The following is a 12,180-nucleotide window of genomic DNA, read 5'->3' as shown; positions in this document are numbered from 1 at the left end:
TTTTATATTTGTGATCTAATCTAAATTAATTTGGTCACTAGAGAAAATCCTAAATAAAAAACCCAAGTCAGTTTGGAAATTTATGGTGATATTAATTACTATAGAGGGAAGGAATTAAGGAGAAGAGAGACAGAGTAGGTATAGGATTTCTCCTGTCTGGCCTGTGCCAGGGGGAGTTCAAAGACCTCTGCCACTAGGTCTTTGAAGATTAGAGGCTTTTCTAAGAGGATAGTGTTTGGAAGGTAAAGGAGAAAAGAATCAGCCTAAACTCTGAGAGAGCTCAGTGAAAATGCCTCACCTGAACTAGGCTACTAATCTTCTCCCAGTATATTATCAAGGAAAACTCATCGCCAACCCCGGACAATAGCTGCCACCAAGACAAGATGCCAAAATGCTCAGCAAGCTGCCACCAGAGCCACCTCTCCATGGAAAAAGTCCGAAGAGAGGAAGTGACGTGAAATATATAGACAATTTTTACATCACTTTCTTGCGTCTCACAAGTATCAATGGTAGCTTAAGCTTGACTTAGGACAGCCCAGAGGTCTCTCAGTTGTTTTTGATTTGTCATTTGCTAGCACATGTCTGTCATAGGCTGTCCTCCTAAATACTTAATCCTTAAGTATGGGTGTGGAAATTCCTGTTTCTGTTAGACTAAGTAGGGTGGAGTAATCTAAAGTTCACAGTTTGGATCAACATCTCACACCCTAAACCAAGATAAATTCAGAATGGATGAATGACTTGGATATAAAGAAGGAAACTATAAATAAATTAGGTGAACACAGATCTTGTCAGATCTTTGGGAAAGGAAGGATTTTAAGACCAAGCAAGAGTTAGAAAAAAATTATAAAATCAATAATTTTGATTACATCAAATTAAAAAGTTTTTGTAGAAACCAAACCAATGCAACCAAAATTAGAAGGGAAGCAACAAATTGGGAAATAATCTTCATAACAAAAACCTCTGACAAAGGTCTAATTACTCAAATTTATAAAGGCCTAAACCAGTTGTACAAAAAAGCAAGCCATTTTCCAATTGATAAATGAGCAAGGGACATGAATAGGCAATTTTCAGCTAAAGAAATCAAAACTATTAATAAGCACATGAAAAAGCATTCTAAATCTCTTATAATCAGAGAAATACAAACGAAAACAACTCTAAGGTATCACCTCACACTTAGCAAATTGGCTAACATGACAACAAAGGAAAGTAATGAATGCTCGAAGGGATGTGGCAAAGTCAGGACATAAATGCATTGCTGGTGGAGTTGTGAATTGGTCCAACCATTCTGAAGGGAAATTTGGAACTATGCCCAAAGAGCACTAAAAGACTGTCTGCCCTTTGATCCAGCCATAGCACTGCTGGGTTTGTATCCCAAAGAGATCATAAAGAAAAAGATTTGTACGAGTATATTCATAGCTGTGCTCTTTGTGGTGGCAAAAAATTGGAAAATGAGGGGATGTCCTTTAATTGGGGAATGGCTGAACAAATTGTGGTATATGTTAGTGATGGAATTCTATTGTCCTCAAAGAAATAATAAAATGGAGGAATTCCATGGGAACTGGAATGACCTCCAGGAATTGATGCAGAGTGAGAGGAGCAGAACCAGGAGAACATTGTACACTGAAACTGATACACTGTGGCACAATCGAATGTAATGGACTTCCCCATTAGTGGCAATGCAGTGATCCTGAACAACTGGGAGGGATCTATGAGAAAAAACACATTCAGAGGAAAAACTGTGGGAGTAGAAACATAGAAGAAAAACAACTGCTTGAATACATGGGTCGAGGGGATATGGTTGGGGATGTAGACTCTAAATGAACATCCTAATGCAAACACCAAAAACATGGAAATAGGTTTTGATCAAGGACACAATGAAATTGCCCTTGCCTTCGGCTGCAAGAAGGGTAGGTGGAGGGGAGGGAGGAAAATAATGTAACCCTTGTAACCAAGGAATAATTTTCTAAATTGATTAAATAAATTAGTTTTTAAAAATGAAAACAGGAACAAAACAAACAAACAAGGAACCATAGTTAGAATTCCTAAAAGCTTAATGGTTGTGAGAAGAAAAGATGAAATTTCAAAAAGCAAAAAACTAAAGGTTTAAAACCAAGAATAGCACATAAGTTACGGAATATTTCCAAGTATTCAAGATGAAAAGGATGGATATGTAGCCATTTTGAAATGGGAATACAGGAGCCAAGGGAAACATAGAAACATAGTAAGTCATTTAAGTGGAAGATACTATGTGGGAATAGTTTTTATGCTGGGGGGGGGTAAGAAATAAATGAACATTTAATTTGGGAGTCAGAAAGATCTGAATGCAAATCTCCCCTCAGAAATTTAATAGCGGTATAACTTAAAAAACAAAACAAAACCCTTTCCTTCTGTCTTAAAACTGATACTATGCATTGGTTCCAAGAGAGAAGAAGGGTAGACAATTAGGGTTAAGTGATTTGCCCAGGGTCACATAGCTATGAATTATATGAGGCTACATTTGAACCCAGAACCTTCTTCTCTAGTCCTGGCTCTCTATCTGTTGAGCCACCTAGCTGCTCCAAGCTGTATGACCTTTTCATATGACCTCTTACAAGCTCAGGGTCCTCATTAATTGCTTGTCAGTCATTTTACAGTCATGTCCAATCCTTTGTAGCCCTATTTAGAGTTTTGTTGGCAAAGGTGGGTGATTTGCAATTTCCTTCTCCAGCTAATTTTACAGATGAGGAAAGCAGGTTAAGTGACTTGCCTAGTGTCAAACAGCTTCAATCTGTCTGCCAGGTCTGGCATTCTATCCACTGTACCACCTGTTAACTTGGAAATAACACAGAACTATTAAATAGCCAGAAAAACCAAGTCTTTAATCAGGATAGTGATAAGTCCAGTATTTACTTCTTTACTCAGAGTCTGGCGCCACAACTTTTTCAGGGTATAAACCCTGGACTCTGGGGATGTCATCACTGGGAGTACCATAATGCTAGATGATGACTCCAAGGAAAACAAGAACTTGGGGAACCCATATACCATTTGGGGAATCCAGGGGCAGGGAAAGATGATTGACATCACTATAGCTACAAAGAAAATGGTAGTGTTCAAGCTACATTGACAGGATACAACTTGGTAAAGGAATCATAGCTAGAGACTAGGGTGTAAGGAAAGGGGCTCCTTACAATGGATACTAAAGGATGTTTCCAGCTCAGGTGTGGATTTTCTTGGGAAAGGGTCTCTGATACAATAGAGGAGACTACCTAAGACAAAGAGGATCCTTAGCATATGCTTAGTCCCATCCAACTAGTATTGTCATTCCCCTGTCAACTAGAAAAAACACAACTATTAAATAGTCAAAATCACTCTTTAATCAAGGGAAAAGGGGTTAGCACTACTAAATTGCAACAACAGAGCTGCTCCCCAAGACTGCACAGAGTCTGGATGCCCTGGTCACTGACCCCTGGGAGTGCCACCGACTCAATGGACTTCTAGGAAAAAAAGAATTTGGGGAACCTCTGTACCATTTGGGGAGTCCGGGGACAGGGAAAGATGATTGATATCATTATAGCTACAAAGAAAATGGAAGTGTTCCAACTACACTGACAGGATACTATCAAGCTTGGGAAAAGAATCATAGTTAGAGGCTAGGGTGGAAGAGAAGGGGCTGCTTATAATGGATACTGAAGGATGGTTTCTGCCCAGGTGTAGATCTTCTTGAGAAAGGTTCTAATACAATAGGGGAGACTACCTATGACAAAGAGCATCCTTAGCATATGCTTATCTCACCCAACCAGGATTGTCATTTCCCTGAGGGTATCCCACTCAGTCTGAAACTTCTAACTTGGGATTCCCTTCAGGGTAGATTCCCATGGGAAAAGGGAGCAAGTACAAGCTTTGGGGTCTCCAATCTACAAGCTAAATCTGAAAATTGGGGTTCATCAGATTTCACTAGGTAACATGTTTGGGATTCCTAGATTCCATGTTGACATACCTATACCACCTACCTGCCCCTTCCTCATCCATAAAAGAGGGTTGATAATAATACCTGCCTCTCAAGGTTGTTATAATGATTAAATGGGATAACATATAAACCTTAATTTTACTTTGCTAGCTATTATTTTTATTCTTCTTATTATTATTAGTCATTAGGCTTTATTGCTTTTAAAAATCATTGAGAAAGATAGGAGAGCCTGTGAGTGTTTTTGTTCTGACTCAGGAGAAGAAAAAATGAGAGGGACTAACATAAGGAAGAGGAAGGGAAGGGAAATTACAGTCACAGAAGAGAAATGCATAAGATGAGTATTCAGTGATTGAATACAGGATGTTAAGATTGAGTAACCTATGAATCTATCATATGAACTGGATAAAGGATTATTGAACACAATTACCAGAGCCCCCACAGACTTTTGTATATTTTTTATAAAAGTTTTAAAATGACACTCAGGTCCTTGACACTGATCTAGATGCTTTCTTCAACTGTATTATTGTTATGGGGTTCAGATGTGTACCCCTGGGGTTCATGAAGGATACCTTTTGCAAGAATGCAAGACTCCAAAACTTGGCTTAAAAACAAAAAGAGAGATTTATTAATTTAGAAAGCAATGTTGAGAATGGCCAGGAGGATAGCAAGGTGGGACAGCAAGATGGGGAGCAGTTCCTGGGAGGACAGCATGAATGGAAAGGCTGTCCCTCCATGAGGACAGCATGGATGGAAAAGCTGTTCCCCAGACGACATCAGTTATGGGTTTTTTATACTCTTTAGCTGTTATGTCCTGGTGTGGATGTGACCTAGAGTATTAGTCCCTCAGGCATTTGGTGGGGTGAGGTGGTCATCTGACTGGGGTCTGCCTGGAGGCATAAAGATTCATCTCTTTGTTCAACTTAAATCTAGAGGACAATCAAGGAGGTTAAACATCTCAGGATCCTAGGGGGGTCATTGGGTGTTTCTAGGATGCAAAGGCAAGGGAGTTTCCCTGATAATAGTAAGCCTGGGTTTCTGGGGGTACAGTGCCCATGTCATTATGAACCCCAAGTCAAGTTCTTGGAAGAAAAACATCTTGTCCATGTCCTTAATAAAGAAGCCTCTCAGCTGGTACTTCCATCAGCCTAGGCCCTACTCATCTAGCAGCCACTCTGTCTTGTTTTATGGTGATGGTGAGCCTAGCAGGGAGTGCCCAACACCTTCAGTCTGACTTTTCTCCCACTTCCCTACAGCTGGGCACTAGGGCCTGGAGGCAGCTAGCACAGCACAACAGCATGAGTGCTTTCTTTCAGCACTCCTTCAGCTGTCTCTCAGATGGGAGATGATTTTTACCTTCACTGGGCAGTGGTATTTTTTCATTCAAATGAAAAAACTGCCACGTGGCAAGAACTTCAGAAGACAATGATTTGACCTTTCACCATATGACCTTTGACAGCTTCAACCCAATGCTCCAGAGATCATTAGCAATGTCTCAGTCTAACTTTGTGAAGAACCACCCGTATAGGCAGCAGATGGCATCTACTACCATACTGTTCCAGGGGAACCACTCAACCCCAAATCTATAGGTGAATTTGATGAGTTTCAGCAACAGCACCAGTGGAATTAAGTCACCAACAGATCCATGTGAAAAGAGGAAAAAATCCAAATGTGTCAGAAAGAATTCATGAGGCAGAAAGCTCCTTTTGGTAGACAACTTCCCATGGAATCAGAAACAATTACCTCTGTCTAGGCTTCTGGAAATACATTTACCCTGTCCCAAGAAATAAGGTCGATAACAAATAATAGTTAAAATCCTTTTCTAAAAGATAGGCCATACTATTCTAGGGAACAGAGCCCTGAGAGTAGCCTAGGTATAGGATGCTAGAGCATACCAACAACTGCCGAAGATTTCCTCAGCAATATAGATGAGATGGACACAGGTGAAAATGTAGGACAGAAACAGATAAATCTGAATGCTCAGAAGACTATCTTCATGGAACAATGTTGATCTTGGGGCTTTGGAGTCAGAAGACCTGATCCTGATCTTCAGTGAGGTGGAGTCTGTCCTTTCTAACCTGATGGAATGTAGAATAGCTTTGAATCCATGATGGCTATGATAATAATTATTATTCCATATTTGCAGAGGCATATATAGTACTATTATGATTTATCCTCCATGATATTATTGTATAACTTCCAGATAATGAACAATTCCAATTTAGAAACCAGCAGATTGTCTAGTAACGGTTTTATTTTAAAGATATTGTAAAAGAAACTATCACCTCCCCCTAGAAAAATAAACTAGGTTATAATAAAAATGAAACTTAGACTTTGATGTTTATTTTCATTAAGCATTCAATGTAATTTTGTAACTGATTATAATTAACAACATAATTTTTTTTATACATCTGTTGCCACTATTTTTTTTAATCTGGACTCTGAGAAATCAATACAAAAATATATCGGAGTGGAAAGGGTGGCACAATTTATAACTTGACAATAGAATATTCAGTTTATTTTTGTTTATTTGTTCACTTGTCAGATTTGTTATCAAGGCAATAATGAATTGAAACAGACAATATTGAAACTCTAATTAGGAAATAGCTGGGTATTGAATGACCTGTAAACAAATGCTGCTTTATAGGAAGGGTACATGGCATAGGTACATGTTTTTGAATTCAGACTATGCCTTGTCTGTCAATATTACTTCCCAAACCTTTTTGCTTGCTACCATTGTTATAAAAGGCATGATATTACATAAATTCAATATCTCTCATGTAATCAAGGATAATTTCTTTTTGACATGGTTAGCACTGATGAAGTAGCCCCCAAAAGACCAAAGATGGAAAAATTACCCGCGTTTTTAGGGAACAGACCTGGTTTTCCTTCCCTCCAGGAGAGACAAACTGTTTAGGCAGATAAACTGGTTTATGCTTAGTTTGGGTGGCAAGAGACAAAAGAGGAATTTTAGGAATATCAAAGGGCCAGTGAACTAACATTTGGCTAAGTGAAGATAAACACTCCTTGGATAACAGCCCCATTGTAAATCTAAGAATTGTCCCCCCATCTTGGTCCCCACATTCTTGTGTTAAGGTTTGTTAGATAAGAACTCTGTAATGTATATAGTCTGGTCTTTAATGTCAACCCAACGCAGTTTCTATTAGGGAATTCTGCCCCAGCTGGTAGACTCTTTATTTCTCTCTTTTATTAATAAATTATGGTTCCAATAATCAATATTCTAGGTGTTTGAACTCATTTTGGAAATGTCCCACTTCACTGAAAGAGCAAAAAGTATAGCTTTCAGCACCCCTATTATGCCAGTAAATCTTCAAATCTTTTAATATTTTTCAGCTGTTACCATTTATATTCTATGGATTTGTTTTGAAAAATTTAACAAAATTCATTATTTTTTAAACCCTTACCTTCTGTCTTAGAATCGATACTGTGTATTGCTTCCAAGGCAGGAGAGGAGCAAGGACAGGTAATGGGGGTTAAGTTGACTTGGGCACTGTACCCCCAGAAACCCAGGTGAACTATTATCAGGGAAACTTCCTTGCCTTTGCATCCTTGTGACTCTTAATCTAGAAACACCCAATGACCCCACCTAGGGTCCTGAGATGTTTACCCTCTTTTGTCCTCTAGATTTAAGATGGACAAAGAGATGAATCTTTATGCCTCCAGGCAGACTCCAGCCAGATGACACCTCACCCCACCAAAATGCCTGAGGGACTAACATTCTAGGTTCCATCCACACCAGGACATAGCATCTAAAGAGTATATAATCCCCAGAACTGTAAGAATCAACTTTAGCAAGTGCTTTTCTTTCATCAAAGACTCCATGAAGTTCCCTTTAGATATAGTTTTTGTTAAGGCTACTTTGTAGATTAAAAAAAATATATTGATTTCCAGTCTTTATGTAGATAATATTTCCAGATCCACCATCTCAGAGACTACCAGAACATCAGTGAGAACTCCAAATCTCCTAAGGTTCTGCAGTTCATGAAATCTTTCTGTGTTCTGGAGGAGGAGAGAAAAATATATTATATTATATTATTATGATTATATTAAACAAATAGTAGCCATAAAAGCAAGAGAACAAAGTATCAAAATAAAACAAATCCAAAAAATTGAGTTTTTGAAGAAATTATGATATTGAAATATGACTATTCCAGGTAACTTCACCTTTGGGAAAAAAAGAAAAAAATAGTCATAGAATTGTTACTATCCAGTAAATTGGAAGCATAGCCTCAATAAAATATATTCCTCTGGATTGCAAAGTGTATGTAAATATGCTTATATGTTGTCTCACCAGATAAAATGTAAGCTTCTTGGAAATAATTTAATTTTTTTGGCATATTCATAGCACCTACCAGAGTGCCTGTTATATTATAGGTACATCATAAAAGATTAGCAAGATTGATTAGTTGCTTAATTAATTACCTTGGAATATATTAATCATGACCAGTTCACTTGAATTTCTCTAGTACATGTTTCCTTAACTATTTTTACTTCGTTATTTGAGGTTTTATTAGTCATCTGGCCTATCTTTACAAATATAGTCATAATCTTTGGTAAATACATCAAAATTAGAATTCTGATGATCTGCTTTTGTTATGATTAGTATTTTGATTATCCCACCCACTCTGAGAATCATCATTCTCTTTTCCTCTAATATGGCTCAGCACATTCCCTAATTCTGCCAAAAATACAAAACCTTTTCAAAGTTCAAATGGAGAAAATGCAGAGTTCTTGATCAGTATGCCCTGAAGTAGAAACATATATTTGGACTTACATATTTTTCAGATGATGAAGTAAAAACAAATGATTTTCTTGTACTCTCCCAAATTCTCCTCCAAACAATAATAAATAATGCCTCAAAATGAATTCTAGATTGGAGGAACCAACAACAGGACAGTGTGCAATAAATTTCCAGCCCAAGATAATTTACAAGATCTGCAGGAAAAGTCAACATACATGGAATGAGATTGGAGAGGATTCCAGAGCAGGCCATGTCTGGTAATTCAGCAGCAGGCCTTGGAGGCACGTACATCAGGGGCTATAGTTTCCAAAAGCTCTTAGGTAAAGGGAAAAGGAGTAAGAGATTACTAAGAGAACCCTACATTTGCACTAGGAACAGAATTTTTGCTGGTCACTCTAATGAAGACTACTTTCAGGTATAACTTGGATGGGAAAAGACTCTCTGAGATTCTTTTCAATTATCAAATCCCATGATTTAAAGGAACCTTATAGTGAATTATAATATAAAATGAAAATATATTTTTGAAAAGCTTATTATTTTCTTAAGTAACCTATTTTGTAAGTCTGTATTTTTACATATCAAGTTTGCACAAAAGAAGGTACATTTAAGAGTCTGTAAACATATAAATAAGAAATAAATAAGAAATTGACCAATGAGAAACTGGCGGGCATGAAAAAAAGAGTATGTCAGACTGAAGACAATGGTCCTTGTCTTTCCAAAAAGTTTCCTATACAGTTAGAGGTGAATGCTTTATTCCTTTATAATTCAGGACTGTGTTCAATGTTTTGGATGGATTTATGGAATCTTTATAACTTTTTGAGTCTGTTAAATCGTAATCTCTTCTTTTTAAATGTTATTGCCTCTTTATTCACCCACTATTCTCCTTTATTTTTAAATTCTAGATAATTTCTATCTACACGCTATAATGTATGTCACTTACCAAAATGCAAAATTGTTAATAAAAGAAATCATAAAAATACTTCCTACACCTTCCTGTACAGGAGATGCATGGTGCTATGAAGCAGCATAAGAGTTTGGGAAACTATTGAATCTAGGGAAAAAAAAGAATACCTCATGCCAAGACAGAGAAAAAAAAACTTTAGAGAATGAGCTATTGCTCACTCCTTTGTAGCATATGTATTTTATTTTAAGTCTTACATCCATTGCAAGGGAGACATGAATAAAGATATATGGCTAAAGGTATTCACAGATGCAGATGCAGAACAAATCATTCTAGTTAAGGCTCTGGGCATAAATTAGACAGAAAACAGAAAACCCAACAGCAATAAGAATGGTTCTTGATCTTGAAGATACATAATATTATTATGGGAACTTGCCCTCCAGTTGATACCCTAATGCGCCCCTTGTCCCTAGAACTAAAACTGACATATCCTTATTTATGTATTGACATAAGGATAGATCTCAAGACCATATATTCACTGACCTGATCTAGGTTACCAGCCAGACCATATGTTAAAAGGAAGCATCTGGGACTAAGACTGATGTGTCTTCACTTCTGGTGCCTGATTCTCAAGATGATCCCCCACCCCTAGCCCTCTACATAAACCAGACCTCTTCAATGCTCAGGGTCTTCCACTTCTTGTCGAGGCCCAAGGTATAGCTTGAATAAAGTACCAATTGTGTATTGCATTATTATGTGTGTCTCCTCCTTGGAATCTGAACCAGAACCAGACAGAACATTTGTGGGTTCATCCAGGATTCCAAAGGTTTGGACCACACAGTGGTAAAGGTACTTGAATCCCTGAAGGGAAATCTGAATGTGTTTGTGTGAATATATGTGGGGAAGGGAGAGTCTGGATCGCAGCATATGGCCAAGTGGCTGGCAGATTTTGTACTCCGTGGATTATACGGAGACAGCCTATTGCCACATTGTGTTTAAAAAAATAAAAAAAAAGAAGGGATGGGAAAGGAATGTACCCGAAAAAGGGAGGTCTGGGCTTTAGGTATGGAGAGAGGGAAAGGGAAAGAGAGGAGAAGCCCCTCCATCCCACAAAGAGGGGTTCAATGGAGAACAGCAGATGTAACGGGTTAGCTCAGAGAGAAGAGAGGGGGTTTGAAGATCAGAAGACCTGGATCAAAAGGTACGCCCCCCCCCCCAAAAGCCAGAACCCGAGACCACTCGGACATAAGGGGTAGGCAGAAGGAAGGTCCTAGGACCCATCCCCCCCAACCCAGAGCGCTGAGTCCGAGTCCGAGGCAGCAGAGGCAACCTCAGAGCCCCACCGCCTGCTATTCTGAAGGCCGCTTCCTGAAAACAACCTAACCCAGTGGAGGGGGCACCCAGACAGCAGGGAAAAAGAGAGGGACGGGGGAGCTCGTAACCCCCTGGGAGTAGCCCTCAGAGCTCTGGGAAGCCGCGGCCCCTCCCCCTCAGAGCAGGGTCGTCTGGAACAACAGCAACCCTCAGGGCTGGCAAAAGGGCCTCGGGAGCCGGCTATTCTGAAGGCTACATCCTGAAAACAACCTGACCCAGTCTCGGGGGCACCCAGACATCAGGGAAACAGAGAGACGGGGGGAGCTTGTAACCCCCTGGCTGGATCCCTCCATCCGAGTCTCGGGTCCCTGCCTCAGGGCACACTCAATTCAACCCAGGGAAAGCTAATCTTCTTATCAGGAGCCCTCATCCAGAGCTCCAGGAAGCCGAGGCCCCTCCCCCTCAGAGAGCAGGGTCTTCAGAAACAACAGTAACCCTCAGGGCTGGCAAAAGGACCCCAGGGCCAGCTATTCTGAAGGCCGCACGCTGAAAACAACCTGACCCAGTCGCAGGGGCACCCAGACAGCAGGGAAACAGAGAGACAGGGGGAGCTTATAACCCCCTGGCTGGATCCCTCCATCCTAGTCTCAGGTCCCTGCCTCAGGGCACACTCAATTCAACCCAGGGACACACCAGCAATTCCTGGCTTCCCGGGGAAGACAGAACAGCAACTTCATAGAAAGGACAATCTGCCTGGGGCCAAAACCTCTGAACACCAGACAGAGATAAGCAAAGCTAATCCTCCCCACTCAGATAGAGATGGCAAACTACACTGAAGCACAAAAGCCCCCAAATTAAAAAAAAAAAAAGAAGGGGGAAACATTGGATATATTTTATGGAGCAAAAATACAAAACACAAAGGAGACAGAAGAGGAAACACAAGCAAATGCTCTGAAACCTTCAAAAGGAAATGGAAATTCTCCACAAACCCATGAAGAATTTGAATCAGAAATGATCAAAAAGATGGAAGCCTTCTGGGAGGAAAAGTGGGAAATAATGCAAAAGAAATTCACTCATCTACAAAACCAGTTTGACCAAAGTGAAAAGGAAAACCAGGCCTTAAAACAAGAACTCATAAAGCAAAAACAAAAGACCAAGAAATTAGAAGAGAACATAAAATATCTCACTGACAAGGTGACAGATTTGGAAAATAGAGGGAGAAGAGATAATTTAAGAATAGAAAAGCAAGAAATAAACAGC

Source organism: Monodelphis domestica, chromosome 1, assembly GCF_027887165.1.
Source record: "Monodelphis domestica isolate mMonDom1 chromosome 1, mMonDom1.pri, whole genome shotgun sequence".
In the NCBI taxonomy this organism is placed as follows: domain Eukaryota; kingdom Metazoa; phylum Chordata; class Mammalia; order Didelphimorphia; family Didelphidae; genus Monodelphis; species Monodelphis domestica.
This window is presented reverse-complemented; position numbering follows the sequence as displayed.